Raw genomic sequence first — 25,448 nt, forward strand, 5'->3', positions numbered from 1 at the left:
AAGGTGATGGCCGTACTGATTACCCCTTTTTGATGGTTGCCCTGAGTGTTGGTCCAAGAATTACTGTTGCCCCGGTTGTTTCCCCAGCTCAAAGACTGTTGTCATGACCCACCATGCTGGCATTACAGGATTTTTATGTGAACTGACTTAGAGATCAGCACTGACAAGGAGGTCGAATTGGAGGCCGGCCTCAACATGTTGGGCAATCTCGGGTCGCATATTTCGTATGCAAGTCTGGACTGCTTCCTTCTCAGACATGGGATTGGAATGGTATGCAGCCAAATCTCTCCATCATGCTATGAATTGATCCACTGGCTCATTTGGCTCCTGGTTCAAGGTGAGAAGCTCAATGGTTTGGGCCTCCCTCTCAACCTCATAGAAGCATTGATAGAACAATCACTGCATTTTTTCCCAAGTTAGTACTGAATTTGGGGGAAGCTGAGCATACCACTAAAAGGTCAAGCCATCAAGAGTTTCAACGAACTGACAGAGGAGGACTCTCTCATCAGCCGCTTGTCGCTTGGAAATGCATGATATGCTGGTGCGGGGATGTTGTACCATTGAACAGGGGAAGCTTCTCTTTTTGGTAATCCGAGGGAAAGGAAACCTAATCAATGTAGGAGGGGTACAACTTATAAAACGTTGTCCCTTGCAGTCCCGAGATCTGTTAGTTCTTTAAGCTGTGGGTTACCATAGTGTCGATGTCTACCTGTGAAAACATTTGAGGGGCAGAGCTATCTGATGCCAGCGGGGAAGGTTGCTTTGGAGCTGCATCTGTCGGGGTATGGGAATTTGCCTCATGGTAGGGAGAATTGGCTGCGGATCACATGCTTTTCATGTGATCAATCTTCTCCATCATGACGCGTAACTTGTGTTCGAACTTGTCCATACGCTTCTCCTGGGAGTCATTAGGTTCGTTCACAACCATAACGCTGATCGTTTCTCTAGGGAGGTCAGCTTTAGGTGCAATTGAAGGCTTTCGAGCTTGGTGGGTTGTACGCAGCAGATCGGTCAGTAAGGGCTCAGCATGCCCCCACTGAACTCGAATCTTATATGCCGATCGCGTGAGGACCGAGTCTCGACAGTCTTGGGACCGTGGCTGTTGGGTGGTCGGGTCATCTTCTACGACGCTGACCACTGTGCAGGATTCTCGCACCTCTTCTTCGACCTCTATTATCTGAAGAGGGTAGAAGGGGTTCTGATGAAGAGGGTCATCGGAGCTGGGTGCCTAAACTGTTTTAGTGGCTTCACTGGTCAAGATTTGTAAACCAGTATCATGCTTGGCTTTGAGGCTTTGATGGACCTCATGTAAGAACTGCGATCGGGTCTATGGCTACCCGGCTCTTCTTGTGTAAGAAAGAGCCATCTCCATCAGATGAAGCAATGGGTGTGGACCAGGATTTGGGCTCAACCTGGGCTGAGGAGGACGAAGGACATGGTATTCTATCTGATCTTTGCCCCAAGCTCTTTTATAGGCTCCAGAGACATGACCGAGCTGATGGGATTGGCTCAAGATGGTGCTCTTGGGGGAGGTCTTTGAGTACCAGGGCTTGAGGTGCTTGCCCGAAAGAGAAGGGGTAAGTGGGGGAAGGATCGACTAATGATGGTGCCTGAGTCAAGAGCGAGGAGCGATTCGTGAAGGCAGTGCGTGTGCACCCCTTGAAGAAGGATCACGGGTGACTTGGGAGTCAGCTCGGGCTCAAACAATTTATCTAGCCTTAAGAGGCCGAGAGCTGCGAGCAGATGTACTTAAGGGAACATGCAGAAACCTGCCCCTTACAAGGTGCACTAGTGTGTGCTGAGAGGGAGGACGAAGGGGTTGTCTCCCATGTACTCAGGTTGGCACAGCAACGGCGTTGCCCTGGGTGGTGGGATGCACATGCATGATGTGTACGGGACCTGGCTCGAGGAGGCCTATCCTGGACATCAAATTGAGGTAATATGAGGGTTGCCTTGAGGTGTTGCTCGAGTGGATGACCCACGAGCCTTAATGTGTGTGCGAGAGGTGGAGGCCCCAAGGTCTCTTCCTCGATGTGTCGAGCTTCTAAGCATAGAGACCCAAGGTGATGCAAGAAAGTGGGGGGTAGCCTTGCGCCCACCCACAGGAGCAATGACAAATTTCTTGCCTTTTGCAGAAAGGGATTGGGTAGCCTGTCGACATACCTCGACAATACGACTAGCAAGTGACTTGCCGGTGACAGGGTGCATGTTGTGAGTTGTAGCAAATGTGCTACCAATGCAAAGTGCTTTGATGGGGGTTCCACCAGAGCTAGGAGATGGGGAGTTAGAGAACGTTAAGTCCCTTCTCACACTTATCCAGGTTAAGATCTGGGAGCTAGACACTGGGTCTTTGCTTAAAAGGAAAGTTGGGAAAGAAGTTCGAGGAACTTGTCCTCGGGGTAGCAAATCCCCGATCAGGATAAATGGGTTAAGGAACCCAAAAGCCATGTGTGCGCAATATAAAAAAAAAAAGGCGAGACTAGCCGAACAAGGACGATCCAACAAAGGGGTAGTAAGTCTCTAGTGGAGTTGCCAAGCTGGTTAGATGCCTCGATGTCACCCTCCGAGTTGGGTTGACCAGGTGGCACATGTCTCGGGTTTTAAGGGGAACCCGAGACTAGAGACCACTCTCTCGGGAACCTTTTTAAGAAATAAGAGCAGGTACACTAACCGGTGAGAGAGGAATTTAATGTGTGGCGGGACACACCTCACTTGGGTCTGTGACTCACTCGGGCTGATTTGCGTGGGCACCCTCTAAGATCAAGACGGAAAGCCCCCCAATCCTTTAACTGGTTCGAAATCACCTCCCTTGACTTGTTCTCTCCTATTTCTGCGATCACACACACACGGTTAATTTTACAAGACAAGTGGGTCTAGGGACCCCACCTTGTCTTTGGGCGAATGCACACAGGTGTGCACATTCAAGGGAAAAGGGAAAGAAATGATATGATGAAGATTGGGGTGATAAGAGGAGGGAGAAATAGAATAGAAGAAAGATAATAAAAGAAAGAGAAATTTTGACCAGGTGGCAAGACTAACACAGTAGCTAGACCAATACGTTGATTGACCTGGCGTGGTAGCAAGACGGGCATGGTAACTCAGATCGGCATGGCGATAATAGTACTCGATGACATAACAAACACCGACTAGCGTAGCACGATGGCTAGCCTGTCATGACAGCAAGACGGGCATGGTAACTCAGACCGGCACAACGACAGATGGGACTACCATGACAGTGCCTATCCCTTGGTCAAACAAGAGAAGAGGGAGAAAGAAGAGAGAGATGAAAGAAAGAGAGAAAAGAGAAGAGACGAGGAAAAAGATATAAGAGCAAGAAGAAGAAGTGAAGAGGAGAGAAAAGAAGAATAAAAGATGCGAAGAGAAGAAAGAAGAAGAGACAAAAGAGGAGAAGAAGATGGGAAGAAGAGAAGACAAGAAAGAAAAGAGAGAAAAGTGAGAAGAAAGAAGAGAGAGAAGAGAGGAGGAGAGGAGAGACAAAAGAAAGGGAATCAGAAGAGAAAAGAGGGGAAAAGAGAGAAGAGAGAGGAAGAGAGAGAAACATAAGTGAGAAGAGAGAGAAAAGCAAAGAAACAGAAGGAAGAAGAGAAAAGAAGAGAGAAGAGAGAAAAGAGAAGAAAGAAAAGAGAAAAGAGAGAAAGGAAGAGAAAGAAGAAAGAAGAAAGAAGAAAGAAGAAAGAAAAGATGAGAGAGAGATAAGAGAGAAGAATAGAGAGAAGAAAGAAAAGAAGAGAGAGAGATATAAGAGAGGAAGAGAGAGAAGAAATAAAAAAGAAGAGAGAAAGAAAGAGACAAGAAAGAAGAAAGAAGCGAGAGAAAGAAAGAGAGAAGAAAGAAAGAAGAGTGAAGAGAGAAGAAAGAAGAGAGAGAAGCGAGAAGAAAGAAGAGAAAAGCGTGAAGCAAGAAGAGAAACATGGATGACGAAGGGTTCTACCGTCTATGACAGAGGAAAGAGAAAGGAGAAAGAAGCATGAAGGGTAATGGGGTTCTGTCGTCCATGATAGAGGAGAGAGAAGAGAGAAGAAAACAAAGACAACAATAAGGTTCCACTGTTCATGATAAAAGAAAGAGAAAGGGGGAGAAGGAGAAAGAACATGGATGACGATAGGTTCTGCCATCCATGACAGAAGAGAGAGAGTAAGAGAGAGGAGAAAGAAAAGAGGTGAAAGAAGAGAGAAAAGAGATGAGAGAGAAGGAAGAAGAGAGATGAGAGAGGAGAAAGAAGAGAAAGATGAGAAGAGAGAAAAAAGGAAAGAGATGAGAGAGAATAAAGAGGAGAAATGAAACGAAAGAACAGAGATAAGAGAGAAGAAAGAAGAGAAATGAGAGAGAAGAAAGAAGAGAAAAATGAGAAGAGATAAAAAAGGAGAGAGAGACGAAAGAAGAGAAACATGGATGGCATTGGGGTTCCACCGTTCATGATAAAGGAGAGAGGAAGGGGAGAGAAGTATGGCCAGCGATGGGGTTCCACCATTCATAACAGAGTAGAGAGAAAGAGGAAAGAAGCATGGATGATGATGGGATCCACCGTCCATGATAAGAGAGAGAAAGAAAGAGGGAACACGGACGACTATAGGCTTCGCCATCCATGACGAGAGAAAGAGAAAATATGGATGGCGATAAGTTCCCGTCCATGATGAGAGAAAGAGAGAAAGAGGGAACATGGACGGTAATAGGTTCTGCCGTCCATGACGAGAGAAAGAGAGAGAAAACATGGACGACAATAGGCTCTGCCATTCATGACAAGAAAGAGAGAGTCATGAGTGATAGAAGAAAAGACACGCACAACGACATGCATTACCGTGTGTGTCGGAAAGGACTCAAATACGACCCAGCCCGCCACTTGAGAAAGGGCTCGATTTACTGTCGTTGTCAGAGAATAGAGAAGGAAGTATCGTGTGTGGCGATGGGCATTGCCGTACACGATAGGAGGGAGAAGGAACTTAGACAGGGGCTCGGTCCGCCACTCGGGGTTAAGGCCTAGCTCACTGTGCATGTTTCAGAGATAAGAAAAGAAGATGGACATCATGCTCGGTGATGGGCATCGCCGTGCATGACTGGAGAGGAGAAAGAGAGGAAAGAATAGAGAGAGAAGGAAAGATAAAGAAGAGAAAGAAAGAGAGACAAAGAAGAGAAAGAAAGTAAGAGAGATATAGGAAAGAGAGAAAAGGAAGAAGGGAAAGTAGAGAGAGAAAGAAAAGAAGATTAAGAAAGAGAGAGGATTAAGAAAGAGAGGGGATGAGAGAGGAAAGAGAATAGAGAGATGACAGGAAAGAAGGGGAAGAGAGACATGCACAGCGGTACCTACTGTCATGTATGTTGAGAGTGAAGAGAGAGTTAAAAAGAGGAAGAAAGACAAAGATAGATGAAGAGAGAGAAAGAGAGAGACATGCATGGTGATGGTTGTTGTTGTGCGTGTTTGAGGTAAAGAGGAGAGAGATAGAGAGAAGAAGAGGAAGAGAAAGAAAAAGAGGAGAGAAAAGGAAAAAAGAGGAGAGAAAAAAGAGGAGGAGAGAGAAAGTTACATTCATCATGGGGTACCAAACTTTTTTTCTCTCTCCTCTATCTCTCTCCTAAACTTGACCCTTAACTTCCAAGCTTAACTTTGAATTTTATTAGTTTGATCTAAGGTCCTTTACAATGGGGTATATCGTTGTATTTATAGACTTGGGCCCAAAACATGAGTGGATGCCCAAAATCTGACCTAATTGATGACAGTACAATTTATTTGAATTAAAAAAAAATCTAAAAATGAGTGCAAAACGACAGTTTTGCCCCTGCCCAATAATACATGAAATTCCAAAACAGTCCTTAGTGCACCCATGGAATGTGTACGATTTTCCCAAACCGATTTAGGGTTTTTCCAACGCTCGCTTGGTAAAAAGATGATTGATTTCTCGTTGGTCTAGGCATGAAGATCGATTTGGTACCAACTTCAAACTATAGATCACGTTTTTAGGCCACTATCATGTAACTTGAAATTTGTACGAATCTTGAAAACTTTTGATCAATAATGCGCTCGGTCCTTGATGTATTTCTTTGATTTCTTTATTGAATTGTACTAAGCATGCCATCAAGATCTCATTATAACAAATGCAGCTCTATTTTGTTCTCGAACGAAGATTTTACCATCTTGGGTTTTTGTTCGGAATTTGGATTCCGAAGGTCAGAAATTTGCAGCAACTTTAACACCTTTTTGCGTGAAATCTAACCATTCATCATATGTGGAGTTAGAACCAGACATAGCTCTGGACCTTGCGCACGTAATGCAACTGATTTTATGTCAATCGGATACGTGAACGCCGTGATATGGCCTCTCGAGTGGGTCGTGCTACTGCTGATTTTCCTGCAACTGTCTTCACAAATCGCCAACTTCTCTCTAAATTTTCTCCCTGCTCAAGCGTCGTCATAGGTCGTGCCACATATCAAAACGAACATGTTTCAAAAAGTTTGGGGTCGATCCGACTAAAAAACAAGTGAGATATCTTCAAAGTTGCTTCTCGTGACTGTACAAACCAGTCTCCTTTAATGGAGATCGGTGCAGGGAAGACTCACAGGAATAGCGTGCGACCTCTCCTCTTTCAATCTTTTTCCCATAACTTTCTCCTGGAACGTCTATTTAAGCCGAAATTTTACCCCTAGGGGTTTTCAACCATGCCAGATCTAATGGTGATGGTCCCACAGTCATTTAATATTCTAGAAATAGGGTTCTAGTTATAGGATCCGTTTCAGGGTGCTAGAGACCGATTTTTTCGAAACTGTTTCTTTGTCTTCACTGCTTTGGACATGTCGGATTGAGACGAAACTTGATAGGTGGCCTTTTGAAGTACTTAGGAATATTTTCATCTGTTCTGGAGAAATTTTGAGACTGTAAAAAATTACATTATATGTCAGGGCTTTATTGACCGACTTCTCTTTTTTTCCTCATCGGGGACCCAAGGTGCTGAAAAATGTCTTCAAACATTGACCTCATGCAAAATAGTTCCCGTGTGCACGCCAATTTTCAACAATCCAAGATTGCGCATTAATGTCAACAGTTAAAAAAAAACAAAAATGGAAGAAATAAGAGGTGTACTATTTCTTTTTTTAATGGTGAGGAATAAGAAACGTTTCTATTTAAAGATTAATTTCCAGCAGGTGAACAACTGTTCAAGTTTCTTGGTAAGGACTGTTTTTCAAGCTCTTTAAATCACTGATTTTCACTAACAAATTTTAGAGAGAGAAAGGGTGGTCTAAAAGGAGGAAGCAAAGAGGAGGGTTGAGAGAGTTCAGTGGCATAAGATAACAAGCCCCTAAGAGAAAATGAAAATGGAGACTAGAAAGCATGAAACCCCTACTCTGTTGTTTGCAACAAACAAAGCAAACTTGAGTTCTAAGACTCGATCAAGGTCACTCGGACTCGGCCAAGTAACTCGGCCTCGCCCTAAGGGCAAGCCGTGCTTTCGGCGAGTAAGGTGTACAACAAATTTGAAAAGCTTATTTATATAATGTGGCGAAATTTAATTATTTAAGTTTGATTTGCTCCATGGGTAACCATGACGAATGTTTTCCAGCAGGCCTGCGGTTTGAATCCCCCCTAGAAACATAAATTTTTAAAATATTTTTTTGTAAGAAGAAAATTCCACATAAAAAAAATTAGCCACCACAGGAATCAAACCTTACATCTCATGTGAAGAGGGGAACTTACGTCAAGCACACTAACCAACTTACCTTCAACAGTTTGGTTAAAATATCTATCACTAAATATGTATATCTATCAATTTTTATGTTCATATTCATAAAGAAAAAGTGAGCTGGACTCGCCTGAGTTACTTGGACTTGACCAAGTGTTGGGTGTGTTTTAAGTCACATATGAGGCCAAGTATATTCTAATTGACGCTTAATATACGTATAAATAAAAGCGTGAGTTTTATAACAAACGATGAATAAGCTATCTTAATGAAGGCTGGATAGAAGAAATATGAGTTCGACAAGATTAACCTTTGAAGATATATCTTAGATGATAAACATGTTTCTTAGTCCTCATATAAGAATAAGTGTGTTCTAAAGAATGCTGGATAGATTGAAGATGCCATTATAATGTGGAGTTTCTAATGCACGCTTGATAATTGTCTTAATAGAAGGTTGATAAGATATAAGCACGATTCTTAATAACACATGCTTAGATGTGCCCCATGATATGAAGATATGATATGAAACATATGATATGCTCAGGATTCATGATATGAAGGCCCAAATATGCATTCGAAACCCTGACTCTTCAGTTAGCCCTTATATGTCCTAACTTACGAACAATGAAAGATATGATATTGATAGTTCATTAGTTAAGCATGTTCAAGTTTAACTTACGGTCGATGATAAAAGATATGAAAGCCATCTCATCATGAGACAAGTTCTAATATACATATGCTCCTAAGGCCCTATATGCCTATCCCTATGATATGTGGAGGAACCTGATGCGTTTTCATGTACATATTTTCTTGAATCTATCTTTATCTACGCATGTGCATCGTAACTTACAGTCTATGACAAGAGATCATAAAGACATTTCAATTTGAGACGAAACTCTGAGATACATATACTCCCATAGCACATGGATGCCTGTCCACTGGATATTGGAAGAGTTTTGGGTAAGATGTGATATGACTCTTTTAACCTGTCAATTAAGAATATGGGGTTTTAATAGACAGAGCATAAGGAAAAACCTCGTCATATGTTGATATATTGAGATAAATCCTTGAAGATATACATGTTAAGGCCTCATATGTCTTAAAGTCTAGGAGTGAAATAACTGGGGTAATATTTGGATTTGGCTCAACTCATGTCTCTTGAAGATATACATGTTAAGGACTCATATATCATAAAGTCCAGGAGTTATATGACTTGGGTACTATTTGGACTTAGTTTAACCTATGTCCTCTTAAGATATACATATTAAGGCCTCATATGCCTCAAAGTCCAGAAGGGAGGAGGGATATAATTTGGGAAATACTTGGACTTGGCATAACCCATGTCCATATCCACCATCAGTTAAGATATGCTATAGCTGATACCCCAAACCTTGATTTTTTTTTAATTAAGATGAGACTCTCAAGGACCCATGTTTAAGGCATTATAACCCTCTCCATAAAGTTTCATATCAGTCGGAAGTGGCTTAACCCATCATCTGCATATGCCTCAGCAGTTGGAGCCTTAAAAGCTTTATCCCCTGTGCGTTACAACCAGGATGACACCTGGTTACCAAAATTGAGATTTTTCCCTCGATATGAGAAATTTTATAATGGGACCAGGACAGTTGGATTCATGATTCAATGATTTATCACTCTTAAAATGTGCAGCATTGATGGACTTGTACATTGGAAGCGGTTGCATCCACAATCCACTCGTTATGCTGGTGCAGTTTCTAATATAAATACCATAAATTGGATGAACTATATCTCTCTCATCTGAGATATATTTGAGGTGAGACTTAGACCATTGTGTTCGTATGTGATTCCTCTCACACCTCTCCAAATTGAATTCAAATTGAATATGAGCATTGCTTGTGATGTGTGATTATCATTAGTAGACACTTGTACGAGCATTTGAAATACATAATTATCTCTTTGAAGGCTGGATTAAAAAATTGAAGACGTACGATCAAAAGATATGCGAGGATCGCACTTTTCGTCCTTATCACTTCATAAATTTGAGGATGTAGACCAGTAGATGGATAAGAACTGAAGATTTCATGGTTAAGAGTTGACAAATCTATATAAACCTCCTTCCTTAATGAAGTAGGGGGTTTGATACCTTTGGACTGAGAGGATTGAATCAACGAGATAGTGTGAGAGAGATAGAGAGTGATGGTATCGCCAGAACCCGTCCCTTTTATGACTGTTTCCTAAGCCATATATGATATGGAGAGAGATATTATATTTTTCCAAGCCCACTTGAAGCCTGATCTCGAAGTAGAATAGGTCATACCACAATACCCCTGCCTTTAAGCTCAGGTATACGGGCCCATATGTCCATGGTATTTTTCTATCTATGTATGACTGCATCGTTTTTTTTCATAGGTTTCAAGGCTCAAATCAAGGGTATTCGACCTAAGTCAGGCTGATGTAAATTGTAACAGAGGATTAATCCTCTGGAACTTGTCCATTCCTAATATAGGTTATATGAAAAAGTTGTGTTTTTGTGATATGGAATGCATATGTGAATTTGGCCACGAATGTGTTATCTAATTGATTAAATCTGGCAATGCACTTTTCGGAGCATCCAAATCTCAGACGAATCCACTAAGGATGAGTTCACCCTTGATCTTGGGTTGGGTTTTGGAAGATACATAGTTTCACTCTCTAAAAATCACCCTACAGACAGTCATTCTTGAATCAGTCTCTCTCTCTGTTTTATCTCTTTCTACCATGACGATCGATCTCCTCTGCTTTACACAGGTTGTTAGAGGAACCATTTTGGATGGCAATTATTTCAACATCTTTCATTGTTGAGACCATATATGAACCATTCATGTTCTTCGCACCGACACTCCTCCTTCAATGAGGCATTGGCTAGCCTGAGTACAATTGGAAGAGCGACAATAGTGCAGAAGTGCAGTAGAGAACCATCCAAAGCTAAGAAGAGGCACTTGACCTGACCACAAGTTGACCTTATCGTGGGCAGTAGGCCCTTTGAGTAGTCTTGACTTATCCCAGTTCTCACTGATAAGTTATGAGTAGTAGCCACGGTCTCAGTGTGAGCAAGGCAAATTCAGCCCCCAAGGTCTCACTAGTTAGGTGCCTTGATCTCGTATTTCGGATCTAGATGATCTGGTGGCACGTACCTCAGGTTTCTGGTGAACTCGGGTTTGAGATCGTTCTATTAGAACCTTGCTTGAGAGCACAGGCAGGTATACCACTGATGAGAGAGAAATTTTAGGTGGGTTTGGGACTTACTCGGACTGGCTCACGTGGGTGCCCTCTCAGAGCATGAAGAAAGCCCCCCAGCTCTTTAGCTGGTTAGGAATTACCTCCCTAGACTTGCAATCCTCTTGTTTTTTGTACAACATTTCTATGGTTAATTTGTAAGACAAGTGGGTCAAGGAGACCCACCCTTGTCTTAGGGCAACGTACGTTCATGTGAGAGCATGATGAAACATAAATTTTTAGATAAAGATAGAAAAGAGAAGAAAAACTCGACGGAGAGGTGAAGCTAGCATGACATCCGAACGATTATCGACTCGGAGTGGTATCAAGACGGGCATGGCCCTCAAGATCAGCACGGTGGCAATACTGCTCAAAATCGAGACCGAGATGGCAGTGTTAAGATAGATCTACCCTCAGTCAAGTTAGAAGAGAAAAGGATGAAGAGAAGAGAGAGAGACGACAGAGGGAGGAAGAATCTAGATGGCAATGGGCGTCGTCGTTGGTAGCATGAAAAGGCGACACGTCCCTAGCGAACAGTGATGGCTTCTAATGAGGCGCACGATGATAACTTCTCATAGGTCTCGCGTTGATTACTTCTCGTAGGGCGTACAACGATGGGCGCAGGGAAACACAGAATAAGCTAGTGTGTGGCGACAAGTATTGCCTCGACCCTTTGCGGTCGCGATGGGTATTATCATCTGCAACGCTCACGTGACAGGGTGAAGCCCCTGCAGGTGGCGATAGGCTTCGTGGCCTGCGTCCTTCACTAAGGTGCTTAGGATACGTCTGTAGACGGTGATGAGCAACGCCGTCTGTAGGCCTAACGAAAGAGATAGAACAGAGGGCGAAAGAGACGAGCGCATGGAACTACCATCGCCATGCGCAACCTGTGAGGCTACTAGAGAAGCATGCACGACACTGCCACTGCCGTGCATGGCCTTTAAGGAGATCTCAGACGGGGAAGAAGAAGAAGAAAGAGAAGAAGAGAGAAAATAGGAGAAAGAGAAGAAAAGAAAATGAAGAGAGAAAAGGTTTACCTCGAACCTAGGGGTACCAGTCAAAATTTTCTCTCACCTCACTCGCTCTCAAAAGCGTGACACAACAGTGGGAAGAAAGAAAACTATATTCAGCAAAAACTCTCTCTTTTGCAAGGAGATGGATCCTTTGTGTGTCCTTTTTTCTACATACAATGCTGGCACGTATATATAAAATTTGCCCCAAACATGGGTGAATGATCAAAAGTAACCCTAATTGCTGAAAATTAAGATTAAATTGAATTACAAAAATTAGAAAATAGGGTGCAAAATGACAGATTTGCCCCTTCCTAACAATTCAAGGAATTTCAAAACAGTCCCTGTGTTACACTAGAACTTGCGCGATCTTGCATTGATGATCCGAGGTCGTTTTGATGCCCGGTTGATCGTAAGATGATTGTTTTCTTGTAGGGCTCGGCATGGCAATCGATTTGACACCAACTTCGAGCCATGGATTGTGTTTTTAGTGCATGATCATGTGAATTGAAATTTGAGTGGGTCTTGAAACTTCGGATCGATAGTGTACTCGTTCTTTGATGTTTTCGATGATTTTTGCACTGAACTAAACTGAGAATGTCGTTCTGATCACAAGGCAACAAATGTAGCTTGATTTAGTGCTCGAACGAAGATTTCAAAACTTTGGAATTTTGGCTGGAATCTAGAATTTCGACAACGAAATTTGCAGTTGCTTCGTCGGCTTCGTGTGCAGAATTCGACCGCTCATCATCTATGGGGTTCGGTTCAATGATAGCCTCAGACCTTACGCCCACAATAGAATTTGTCTTGCGTCGATCGGGCTCACGAGCGGCGTGATCCGGCCAGTTGAGCGAGACACGACGCTGTTGAATTTTTTGCACTTTATTCACGGATCAGCAAATTCTCTCTAGCGTTTCTTCGCACTTGGGTGTCGTCATGGGGCTTGCCACATATCGAATCGTTCATCATGACTAGACGAACATGCTCACCAAATTTTAGTGCGATCCAACTTAAGACGAGTGAGATATGAGCATCGAAAGTCACTAGTCGTGACTGTCCCTTCCATGGTGTGGAGTTGTAGAGTGGCCACACGGGAATAGCGTGCCCCTTTTGTTTCACTCTTTTGCCTATAACTTCTTCTTGGAGTGTCCGTTTGGGCTGAAATTTGACCACTGGGGATTTTCGATAGTTCCAAATCAAATGTTGGTGGTCCCACAGTAGTTTGAGAAGCCAAAAATGTAGTTCTAGTTATAGGGGCCGTTTCAAGGTGCTAGTGGTTGATTCTGCTGAAACTGTTTCTCAGTTTACACTGCTTAGATATGTCGGAAAGCGACAAAACTTGACAAGAGACTTTTGAGAGACCTTAAAGATCTTGGCCAATTTCAGGGCTATCATGAGACTGCCGAAATTTCTACTATTTCCTAGGCTATATTGAGCGAGGGCCCTATGTTGATGAAAAATACCTTTCAACAGCATGTCCCGCTAAATGTTGTGCATCAAAAGAATCAAGAAGTGCAATTATTTGAGAATTTTGAGGGATCTTGTCAAAGTCCTCACCCTGAAGGGACTATCAGGCCTTTGTTTGAAGGCCAAATGTTACAAACCTTTGGTCGACATTGTTTTATTCTACACCAGGTTTGCTTTTGATGCTCAAGGTATCTCTGTTGGTCCCATCTAACAGGGTCCAGTAGGGGGCTTTTGACCCATCCCAAAAGTTTGGTCCCATGTAGGCTAGGGGGTTTTGACGAGACGTACCCTGAAGCTTGTGGCAGGTTAGCCCATGGCATGGTCAGTTTCTTGCCTTCATGATGGTCCTTAGCATTTTTTGAGGGATCGTTTAGACATCATCCTCACCCTTAAGGACTCTTGTTGTTGTTGAATTGGGGAGATCTTATGCGGCTCTCAATCCTTGATGAGCCATGTTGAAACGTGGGGGATCTTATGCGGCTCTCACCCACTGATGAACCATGATTACTGGGAGATCTTATGCGGCTCTCACTTCCTAATGAGCCATGTTGAAATGTAGGGGATCTTATGCGGCTCTCACCCCCTGATGAGCCATGTTCTTGAGAGAACTTATTCGGCTCTCACTCCTTGATGAGCCATATTGAAACGTGGGGGATCTTATACGGCTCTCACCCCCTAATGAGCCATGTTCTTAGAAGATCTTATGCGGCTCTCATTCCCTAACGAGCCAACTGGTGCTGCAATTAAATGCTGGCTTTTGAGGATTTTAAGCATACCTCATTAGCCAGGATCTTGATTGTTTGGAAACTAGACGTCGGCTGAGGCGGCAGCCGTGCGTCATTCTATCTTGTCGGTCCAAGCTTCCTTTTACAGGTTTTCACTTGAACAGGGGAAGTGACCCTGTGAAGATGGTTTTTGCCAACTCCTATTATTTTCAAGCTCTTTTACCCATGACCTGCGGTCATGTCCACCCTTTTCATCCTTCTTTATTCACGATGTCCTTTCGGGATTTCACCGTGCCTGGATTTTGTTTTCTACAAAACTCTCTTACTCATGGTTTTGTGACCATACCTGTCCGTCATTTTACTCATGGCGTTCCCTTGTCTAGGTGTACACCATACCCATATTTTTTGAGAAGGCGTGTTTAGGGTCGTGCCTTCGAGACCTTTACGAAGCCTTTTAATCTCATGCGGCCAGGACGTGCACTATAGTTTAGGGTTATACAGATGGACCGTAGTGGTGATGAATGACAGTTTGTGGAGGCCATAGAGTGAGCTTGGTGATGACTTTTGAATCACTTGGGAAGATGGCATGAAGTTGCCTTATGAAGAGTTGATGATGGTTGGATGGTGGGTGAGCAATGGTGACCTAATAACTGATGGTAAGTATGGCTTGTGGAAGGGTTCACCGATTGGTGAGCATGGGTAAAACTCACTAGGGGAAAGGATGGTAATGATGGTGAAGGTGGTGCGTGCACAAGAATGGGCTGGCTAGGGAAGGTGTGCGTGACGATGCATGTAAAGGGTGTGTGTGCGCGTATGTAGACTCACCGGGGAAGAAATGGATGTGGAGTGTGCACAAGAATAGGTTGATTAGGTAAGACGTGCACAAAGATGGGCATAAAAGGTGTGTGTGCGTATGTGGGGCCATCTTTAAGGTCATTCCTCTTGGGCAAAGCAGTTTAATGTCATGCAGCCAGGACGAGCACTATGGTTTAAGGTTATATAACTTGGACTGTGGTTATACAGTTTAAAGTCATACAACTAGGACCATGCAATTTAAAGTCACGCAATGAGACCTCCGCTACAGTTTAAGGTCATATAGTTTGAACCATAGCTGGGCAGTTTAAGGTCATGCAGTACCGACCATAGCTGTACAGTTTAAGGTCATGCAGCATGGAACAGTGTGTGGGTCATCATGTAGGTAAATCTACATGGGGGAGGAGTTGTGGATAGCCATCTGACTCTTAGGGATAAAGGTGGTTAAGGCTATACACAAAAAGAGAGGTTTAGATAGAGATGGCAGCACTCTAAGAGTGACAAATGAAAAAGATTTCACTGGGGATTAGATGGCCAGTGTGACTCGACAGGGATAATGAGCAATGGGGTAACTCCGCTAAGGAAGAAATGCCAGAGCACAGATGAACCTCATTAAGGGTTGAAGGGATAAGGATGGTCCTAATTCCCTAGGGATAGCTGGTCGTAGTAGGATGTGACCCCTACTGGGATGTCGTCACGGAACACACCCATTAGGGGTTAAGGGGGTAGGTACGACCCCTGCGTGCATCTAATTCCACTGGGGATGTTGCTGAGATACCCTTTTAGTGAAGAAGTGGTCTATCTCTCTGCTGGAGCTATGCGCATGGGCCATTTGTCGCACTGTGAATTACAATTTTTAGGGTCTTGTAGCTCAGACTGTGGCTATACTGTTTAAAGTCATGCAGTTAGGACTATGCAGGTTAAGGTTGTACAACTAGACCTCCGTTATAGTTTAAGGTCATGTAGTTTGGACCGTCATGCTAAACCTTTTAACGTCATGTGGCCAGGATGTGCACTATGGTTTAAGGTCACACAACTGGGCCATAGTCATACAATATTGAGTCATGAAACAAGGACCATGCAGTTTAAGGTCGTGCAACTAGACCACTGTTACAATTTAAGGTCATATAGTTTGGACCATGAAGTTTAAGGTCATGGAACTAGACCTTCTCTACAATTTAGACTCATGAAACAAGGACTATGCAGTTTGAGGTCGTGCAACTAGACCATCGCTACAGTTTAAGGTGATATAGTTTGGACCTTGCAGTTTAAGGTCATGCAACTAGACCTCGGCTCTACATTTAAGGTCATGCAACATGGACCGTGATGTGGTGAGGGAATGTGACTCCATGGGGAGTAGAGCCGTCACCGAAGGCTGGACTCCCTAAGGAGTGACGGTGTGGTGCAAGGGATGAACTTCTTGAGAGTACAGGATGACGGTCCGATTGAGAGTGCCATGGCATGCATGTGGCACTAAGTGTCGATGGTGCACACGACATTAGGCCCCTTAGTGATGCGTACGACGGTAGCTCCCGACGACGACCTCTTGACGAGGTGTGCAGGCGAGGCGCACGACGATAGTCCTCTGATAGAGCGCTCAACGCTGACCTTTGAATGAAGCTTACGGTGATGACCTTTTTGGGGCTCAGGCTTGACCCAACCTGGCCTGGTCTTACTGCGTTTAGGAACTGGGGACTGGAATGTCATTTCGTGTTTGTCGAGGGTAGTTTGCGTCATCGCTGGGTATAAAAGGGGGAAAACCCCATTCACTATTTTATCGAAGGGTAAAACTATTTTTTTAGAGAGAGAGAGAGTCAGAGCCTTTGGCAAGGGATTTTCCAACAAAAACTTTCCAGCCAAAACTTGCAGAGACAAGCCCTTAGGAATTTTTCGGGCGAGCTTTAGAAAGTGCGAAGCTTCACAGGGTGATTGTGAACACTTTTCGACAACTGCCGAAGCTTTCCGACGAAGGAAGAGGGCTTCCCAAGGCCTTAACAGGATTTATAAAGGTTCCCTACCGGGGTTCGAGTTCTCCTCCAATTGTTTTGCTATTGAGGAGGTCACAGAGAGTTTAGAGGGCTCTGTTAGTCCTCTGGTTGTTGGACGAGAAAGAGAAGGGGCTGCATTAGGCTCACCAAAAACACAATGGAATTTCGGTGAGCTTTGGTGAACTGCTGAAGTGGGAAACCAGGGGGAAGGGAAGACCCGCAGGGTTGCAGGGAAGTGTTCTAGGGACTTCCGGTGGTTTTCGCTAACTCTAGGAACCAGTAGAAGATGGGGAAGGGTTTTCCGGTGGTCGGGAGTGGATTCCCGGCAGAGAGAAGAAACGCCGATAGGGGAAAGATCAGGGTCAGATAGAATTTTTCGACTGACAGAGGAGTGTTTCTGGTTAAATTATAAGGGTTGCGCAAGAGATGAAAGGTCGCGTGGTGGTGGAAGGTCGTTACGGGCAGGTAGCTGGGGAAACCGAGGAAGCATAATGGTTAATGCCTTCTGAGAATTGGGGATGGTGGGAATCGAGGTATAACAAGGGCATGCATGACATTACATCGTATATGGCGCGGTCTTCGCATGTCCCTAAACCACGCACTGTGATAGCCCCGTTCAGGAGCATGCTAGTCGCGGTGATGGTCTCGCGTGGCATTGGCTTTCCCATGGTGATGGTAGAACATGGCATTGTGTTGCGCACGGTAATGGCTACGCACAGTGTTGAGTTGCACGCAGCGATGACCATGGACGACGATGTCTCGTGGGGGTCAAGAGTGATGGAAAATGAGGAGACTCTACCGTTGCGATCTGTTGGAGGCCAAATCCTCCAGCACAACCGTGAAGTCCATGTTGTTTCGTCGTGGGCCGGTCCCTTGGAAGACAACCACACCTAGTCAGATGAATTGAAGCTGACTCGGAAATGGTTGACACATTCTTTTGGCTTGTAATCATCCTCTTTGGTGGCACTGAAGCTAACTTCTCCAAGTGGTTTTGCTTTTTCTTCGTGAGGGAAGCATTTCTTTGATGGGTTTGCTTCTTCTTTGTGAGGAGAGCGCTTCTTTTTTGCCTGTAACCATCCTCTTATCCTCAAATGCAAGAGCTTTGTAACTTCCCTAGTAATGGGCTTTTGATTGTAACTTGTAACTCTTTTTAATGCAATGAAAGAGATGAACTTCTTTTGCACATGCTTAATGTTATTCTTTTCCATTTCCTTCTTTTCTTGCTGCATACGTCGCATTTTAGGGATACATCAAGGATAACACTTTTTTAGGTATCTTCCGTTGATAGGGGGCATCGCCTCTCCTCCATCGAAGTTTGCCAGTACATAGGCCCCGTTAGGTGTGACCTTTTGACTTTAAACGGACCTTCCCATTTGGGTTCAAATTTTCTTTTACGACGCTCATGCATGACGATCAGTCTCTTGACTGTTAAGACTAGATCCCTAAGAGTGAACGAGAAAACCTTGACAGACTTGTCAAAGGCACTCTTCATTCTTCCTTGATTGAGCTTGAGGTTCTGCTAGGCCTCTAGCCTCTTTTCATTAAGGGCATCCAACTCTTGGTAATAGAGCTTGACCCTCTCATCTTTAATCAGACATTGATATATAGCGACACGAAGTGAGGGTATTTGAACCTCGAGGGGTAGGATAGCCTCACCTCCATAGACCAGGGAATAAGGCGTGGAGTTTGTAGCATTCCGAGTGCTTGTACTATAAGCCCACAGAGCTTCAGGCAACTTTTCGTGCCCATTCTTCTTTGACTTGGAAACTGACTTTCGGAGCACCTCGAAAAAACTTTTGTTGAATGCCTCGGCCAAACCGTTGGCTCCAGGGTAGTACATAGTCAAGCACTTCCACTCAAAGCCAAACTGGTTGGCTAGGCGATCGACATGATGGCTTCTGAATTGGGGGTCATTATCAGAGATTATCTGGTATGGAACTCCGAATCGGTAGATGATGTGATGATGTACGAAGTTGGATATCGTGGTCCCTGGAACCTGCTTGAGAGGGATCACTTCAGCCTACTTAGAAAAGTAGTATGTTGTTGCTAAAATGAAGGCATGACCCAAGGCAAAAGGGGGATCAATGGGTCCTATAATGTCCATACCCCACTAGGAAAAGGGCCACGATTTCACTGTAGGGTGGAGAGGCTCCGAGGGTTGATGAGTGAGGCTTGAGTGGATCTGGCACACCTGGCATCTTTTGGCATAGTTTTAGGCATTAGCAACCATGGAAGGCCAGCAATAGCCGAGTCTGCATATACGCTCGTAGAGCTTAGGGCCAAACTGATGCAGGCCACAGATGCCGGAGTGCACTTCCTCGAGCACTTTACTTGCTTCGTGTGCGTCGATGCATCTGAGGAGAATTCTGTCAAATGACCAACAAAAGAGGGCATTCCCATCGAGAAGGGTATACTTGGTGGACATTCGTCATATGTTGTTGCGTTCTGCCCGATCTTGAGGTAGCCTTCCATGCTTTTATGAAGTCCATGATAGGATCCCTCCAGTCCTCTACTTGTTCAACCTCCTCACACATTGGGTCAAAGAATTCAGGCTCCCACTCCTTGTCGTTGGATCCTTTTCCTTGGGACATTTCTTGCTCTGCCTCAATGACATCCTTAACTGTGAGGAGTTCCCTGAATGGGTAAGGCTGGCTTTCAGGGAAGATATCCCTCTCATCATCTGTGTCAACTTCGACTCTTAAGTCAACGTGTCTCCATTCGATTACTCAGACTGGAGTGGGCCCTGATGAAGACAATTGAATGGTGGCACCAAGCTTCAAGAGTGCATCAGCCTGTGATTTTAGCCTCTAGGAATATGACTCAAGGAGAAATCATCAAACCGGGCCATGTAGGATTTGGTCGTGTCATGATAAGACTTGAGGGTGTCTTTCCTTACGTCATAAATCCCCTTAAGGTCTCGAAAGACCAGCTTAGAGTCGTTGAAGATGTTCAGGGGTTCAAGGTCTAGCTCTTGGGTGATTTCCAGTCCGATTATGAGGGCTTGAAACTTGGCTTCATTATGAGAAAACGCCTCTGCAAGTGAGAAGGATAGAGGGATCATTTCGCCATTTGGAGTTAAGAACACAACTCCAGCGCCCCCTCTATCATACTGGAATGCTCCGTCATAGTACATTTCCTACGGCTAAGTTAGCGTCGTATAGAAAACTTCTTAATCTAGGAGGTCGCTTAACAAGGGAGATTCTGAAGGAACTGGGTGAGCCACGAGGAAGTTTGCTAGGGCTTGACCTTTGACTACCTTCTGTGGTACATACATGATGTCGATTTCCATCAGCAATAATTCCCACTTGGCTAAACGTCCTGACAAGCATGGCTAGGTCATAAGGAACTTAACCGGGTCCATCTTGGAGATTAACCTGACCTCGTGCTTGAGCAAATAATGGCAGAGTTTCTGTATCGTAAAGATCAAGGCTAGGCACATCTTCTCAATGAGAGGGTAATTCTTCTCGGCCCCTTACATTCTTCGGCTGAGATAGTAGAGTGCTGTCTCTCTCCCTCCATCATTGTTTTGTGCCAGGAGTGCCCCGAGTGACTCATGAAGAGCGGTCACGTACAAGATGAGGGGCCTTGCAAACACTGATGTAGAGAGAACTGGAGGATTCAATAAGTATTGCTTGATGTCATCAAGTGCAGCTTGGCACGCCTCATCCCATATGAAGGGAGTGTCCTTCTTTAGGAGATGTGAAAAGGGTCTGCATCGCTCTGAAAGGTTCAAGATGAATCTTCAAATGTAGGCGAGCTATCCTTGAAGAGATTGCAATTCATGGAGGGTTGCAAGCAGTGGCATGTCTTGAATTGCTTTAATTTTGACTAACTCGATCTCCAGTCCTCGTTACTTCAAGATAAACCCTAAGAACTTTCCTGAGCGTACGCCAAAGTCGCATTTCAAGGGGTTCATCTTTAGTTGGTGACACCGCAGTCTTTCGAATACCTTTTTGACGTCTTGTATGTGGGCGTCTTTTATTTCAGATTTCACCACCAGGTCATCGACATAGCACTAGACCTCCTTGGGGATCATGTCCTTGAAGATGGTCGTCATGGCCCACTGGTATGTGGCACCGGCATTCTTTAACCTGAAAGGTATCACAGTGCAACAAAAAATGCCTCTTGGGGTCAAGAGCGCAGTGGCCTCGTCATCTTCTGGTGCCATCCCGATTTGATTATAACAAGAATACCCATCCATAAAGGAGAAGATTTTGCAATGAGCTGTGGATTCGACCAACATCTCAATGAACGGGAGGGGGAAGTCATCCTTGAGGCGGGCGGTGTTCAAATCGCAAAAGTCAATACATACCCACCCTGATTTGGCCTTTCTTCTTCTTGACTTGGACAACATTTGCCAGCTATTTTGGGTATTTGACTTCACTTATGAATCTTGCTTGCTTGAGCTTGTTCACCTCAGCATCGATTCTCATCTCGAGGTCGGGTCTAAACCTTCTTGATTTCTGCTTCGTAGGTTTGATGGTTGGATCAATACTAAGGTGATGGAGAGCAATCTGAAGGTCTAGACCGGGCATCTCATGATAGAGCTAGGCAAAGACGTCCCGATTTGCTCGGAGGAGGGAGACATAACTTTCTTTCTCTTCTGGGGACATTTTTGCTGAGATAATAGTCTGCCTTAAGTCGGCCTCATCCCCTAGGTTGATCTCTTCGAGCTCATCAGTCGTGGTCTGACCACCTTCTTCCCACTCTTCTAAAGCTTCCTGGAGTTCCTCGTCAAGAGACTCATCAAGATTTTCATTGACCTCGAATGTAGAAGCCCATGATCTGGACATCTCGGCTTCTAGGAGGGGCACAATGTGGGGGAGTACCGGTTTTTGGCTAGTCCAGGCGATGAAAGGGTTAGCTTCGAATGGGGAGTCCATGACCTTGTGACTGGGATCACTTGGTGCTTGCCCCAGGCTAGGTGACGCTTCATGCATCTGAATCATGTGGCAGGCCTCGTGGGAGTAGGAACTTGAAGATGACTCAATTTTTGCTCGTGTTGACAGGGTGTTGGCGGCTGTCGAGAATCCAGTCACTTGGGCCAACATCTCTCTGAGAAGCTCTTGCTGCGGCATGGTGAGGCTGGTGTCTCCAAAACCTTTGTTTAGAGTGTCGAAGTATGGGCACTGTCGAGCTGCACCTGTGTAGAAAATGAAAGAGGAGGGGGGAGAAGAAGAGTTAGAACGTTCCGGGAAGCTTTTTATGCTGCCACTGGCATTAAATGTGCTCTGGGGATATTTTAGGTCTTGCCCTAGGTTTGACTGTCGTGGGGTGCATTTAACGTCGTCACCCATATTGGGGGAAGCTCGAGTTGTTGGTGACTCAGGGATGTCCGCCTGATTGGACAACATGACGAGGCGAGAGACGCTTGGGATAAATCCTTGCAAGGTAGGCAGTGGAGGAAGGGGCTTGAGGAATTCTTCCTCTACTGGTGGCTGAGGAGGATGATTCCCTTGACGGGCCAACATGGGTGCTTATCGTCTCCTTTGGGATCCTTGAAGGCGTGTCTAGACGGCCTTATCAGGCTGGCGAGTAGCCCTTGCTTGGTAGGCCGCCTCACATTTCAAGGATTTGAGCCTACTCCACCCATGGTAGAATTTCCAGGGCTGAGAGGTTGAAGGCTTTGAAGGGTTCGGCGTATACTCAGGAGGGTCCAGTAGTGTGGCTTCCTTTGGAATGGGAGCGACAGCCTGGACAAGTTACGGGAGAACTGCACAAATGATGTGGCCCTGCTGGGCTTTCTCTGTGACTATAACTTTGAACTCAGAGCATTCGTTGAGTTCGTGGCCCCATACTTGATGGTATGGGCACCAGAGCTTTTTCGTGCTCTGAGCAAGATGCCTCGGCTGCCTGGCAGGCTTGAGAGTGACAAGGCCTTGTTGGAGCATTATCTTGAATGGGGCTTATAGAGGGTCTAGTTCAGTGCTTCCTTGGGCTAACGTCAGAAGGTCTTCTTGCTCATGCGGAAGAGGGACTCGAGGGTGTCCTTTTGGGTTACCTTGAACTTCCGGACACTGGTGCACCTTTTTTGCCAAGAACTTGTGGAAGTCAGTGCATTCGCTGAAGACATGGCCTCGTATCTGGTGATACACGCACCAGAGGTTCTCGATTCTTAGAGACAGGAACTTGGGCTGCCTTGCTGGCTTAGGAGTGACGAGCCCTTCTTCAAGCATTATGGAGAAATATGCATGAAGGATAGAGGGTATCCCACCGTCCTCTTGGACAGTGACTATGTGAGAAACCTCAGCTGCCCCGAACTCTCTTTTCAACTCTTCGAGCTTTATTTGACCCTTATTGATTAGGGCCATGTCGTTGAGCTTATAGCAGCCGTAAGTGGGGTGGCATACCCTCATGTGATAAGCGTAGTACGTCTTGTTTGCTTCCTGCCCAGCCGACTCCACAGTATTGGCCTCCGGTAATTGTATCATGTTTTATTCTTGTAGCAGCCGAGGTAGTGCAGGTGTCCACTATGTGTTGAAGGGGTAAACCTTATTCTTGTGCTGGACCTAGTAGTCATTTAGCCTAGAATTTTTAGGAGGTGAGACGATGTTGTAGGACTACTGCTTGCCCCTGGTAGGAGACTCATGTTCATTGGAAAGGTCCAGGGTTTGAGGAACCGCGCCTTTGGTGTCGGCTTCGGTGACGGCTGTGCTGATTACTGCCTTTTGGCTGCCCCGGCTGTTGGAGTGAGAGTTAGAGATGGCAGGTTGTTGACGAGGGTTGTCGTGATGCTTAAACAAGCCCTCAATACGAATTTCCTTGGAGATGAGCTTTGACATGGAGGGTGGATTGGATGCCTCGACATGTAAAGCGATCTCGGGAAGCATGTTCCGTATGCAGGTCTGGATCGCTTCCTTCTCGGTCATGAGAGTGGCATGAAAGTTTGCCAACTCTCTCCATCGAGTGATGAACTTGTCAACCAGCTCACCAGGGTCTTGCATCAGGGTGAGGAGTTCGATGGTCTCCACGTTCCTTCGGACTTCGTAGAAGCGTTGGTAGAACAACTGCTCCATCTCTTGCCATGTGTGTACCGAGTTGGGAGGCAGCCAAGCATACCACTAGAAGGCTGACCCTTCAAGAGTTTCGACGAACTAACGGAGGAGGAGTCGTCCGTCAGTTGCTGTCTTTTGACAGGCCGCCTGGAAGTGAGCAGTATGCTGGTGTGGAGACGTAGTATCGTTGAACAGGGGGAGCTTCCCCTTTTGATAGTTCGAAGGGAAGGGTACTTGGTCTATGTACGAAGGGTACGGCTTTTGGTAGAGTAGCATCTCCTGCATGCCTGGGACCTTGTTCTTGAGGCTATGGGCCACCATAACATCTTTGTCGGTTTGAAAGACCTCGCGGGAGTTAGAACTGTCTTGGGAGGCTGATGGAGGAATTTTCCTGGGAACTGTGTCCTCACCAGTTGGGGACTCGGTCGAAGAAGGGGACCTGGAGGCCTCTAGGCATTCCATCTTTCCAAGGATGGTTTGCATCATTTCCTCGAACTTGTTCATCTGCTCCCTTGAGCATCGTCCGGTTCATTGATCACCATAACACTAACCGTCTCTTATGGAGGTTCAAAACCTGGTGGGACAGTGGATTGCTAAGGTCGGTGAGTGGTGCGTGGCAAGTGAATTTAGAGGGGTTTAGCTTGCCCCGACTGGACCCGATCCTTCTATGTCGATCTTGTGAGGATCAGTCCTTGACGGTCTTGGGATCGTGGCTTCTGAGTAGTGACGACTCAGCAATACTCTTGGACTCGGCCAGGCTCTGGATTTTGGAGAGGGAAAAAGGGATTACGAGGCAGGAAGTCATCAAAGGTGACAACCTTGATTGCCTTGGAGGCTTCTTTGGTCAGGATCTGAAGACCTCTTTCTTGCTTAACACTGAGACGGCCGTGGACTTCACTCCATAACCGAGCCTGAGACCTGAACTGCCCCACCTTTTCGAACATGCAAGGGCTGTGTCAATGAACTGGAAAAGGGAGTGGGTTCCAAGGATGGAAGGCAGCCTGGGTTTTTTCCTTGGAGGCTGGAGGCCTTTGTCTGACATCAAGTCGTTGCAACGCACTCCTTTGTGGGGCGCACGTGCATGATTGACCCGAGTCTGGCTCAAGATGGTACTCTTAGGAAAGACCTTCGAGTACCCGGGCTCGAAGTGTTTGCTTGGTGTTGGGAGAGCGATAGAGGAAGGAGCTGGCTCATGACTCCGTCAGAGTTGAGGTTGGGAAGGAACCTACCAAGACGGTGCGTGTGCACCTTTAGAGTTAGCCGTCCGGGTGACTTGGGGCTCAACCCAAGCTCGGCCAATAAGTCCGACCTGAGGAGGTTGAGACCCACGAGCTTGTGTTTGTGAGGGGTGAGGCAGAAGCCCACCTCTCACAGGGTGAAGCTGTGTGTGCTGGGCGGGAAAATGGAGTGGTCGACCCTCATGTCTCGAGGTGGAGTAGAGCTAGCATTGCCCAAGGCTGTGGAAAGCAAATGCATGGTGCATGTAGGGTTTGGACCGAGAATGCCTAGCCTTGAATGCGTGCTCAAG

This window comes from Amborella trichopoda, chromosome 12 (assembly GCF_054954075.1).
Source record: "Amborella trichopoda isolate Santa Cruz 75 chromosome 12, AtrichopodaSantaCruz75HAP2 v2.0, whole genome shotgun sequence".
Classification (NCBI taxonomy): Eukaryota; Viridiplantae; Streptophyta; class Magnoliopsida; order Amborellales; family Amborellaceae; genus Amborella; species Amborella trichopoda.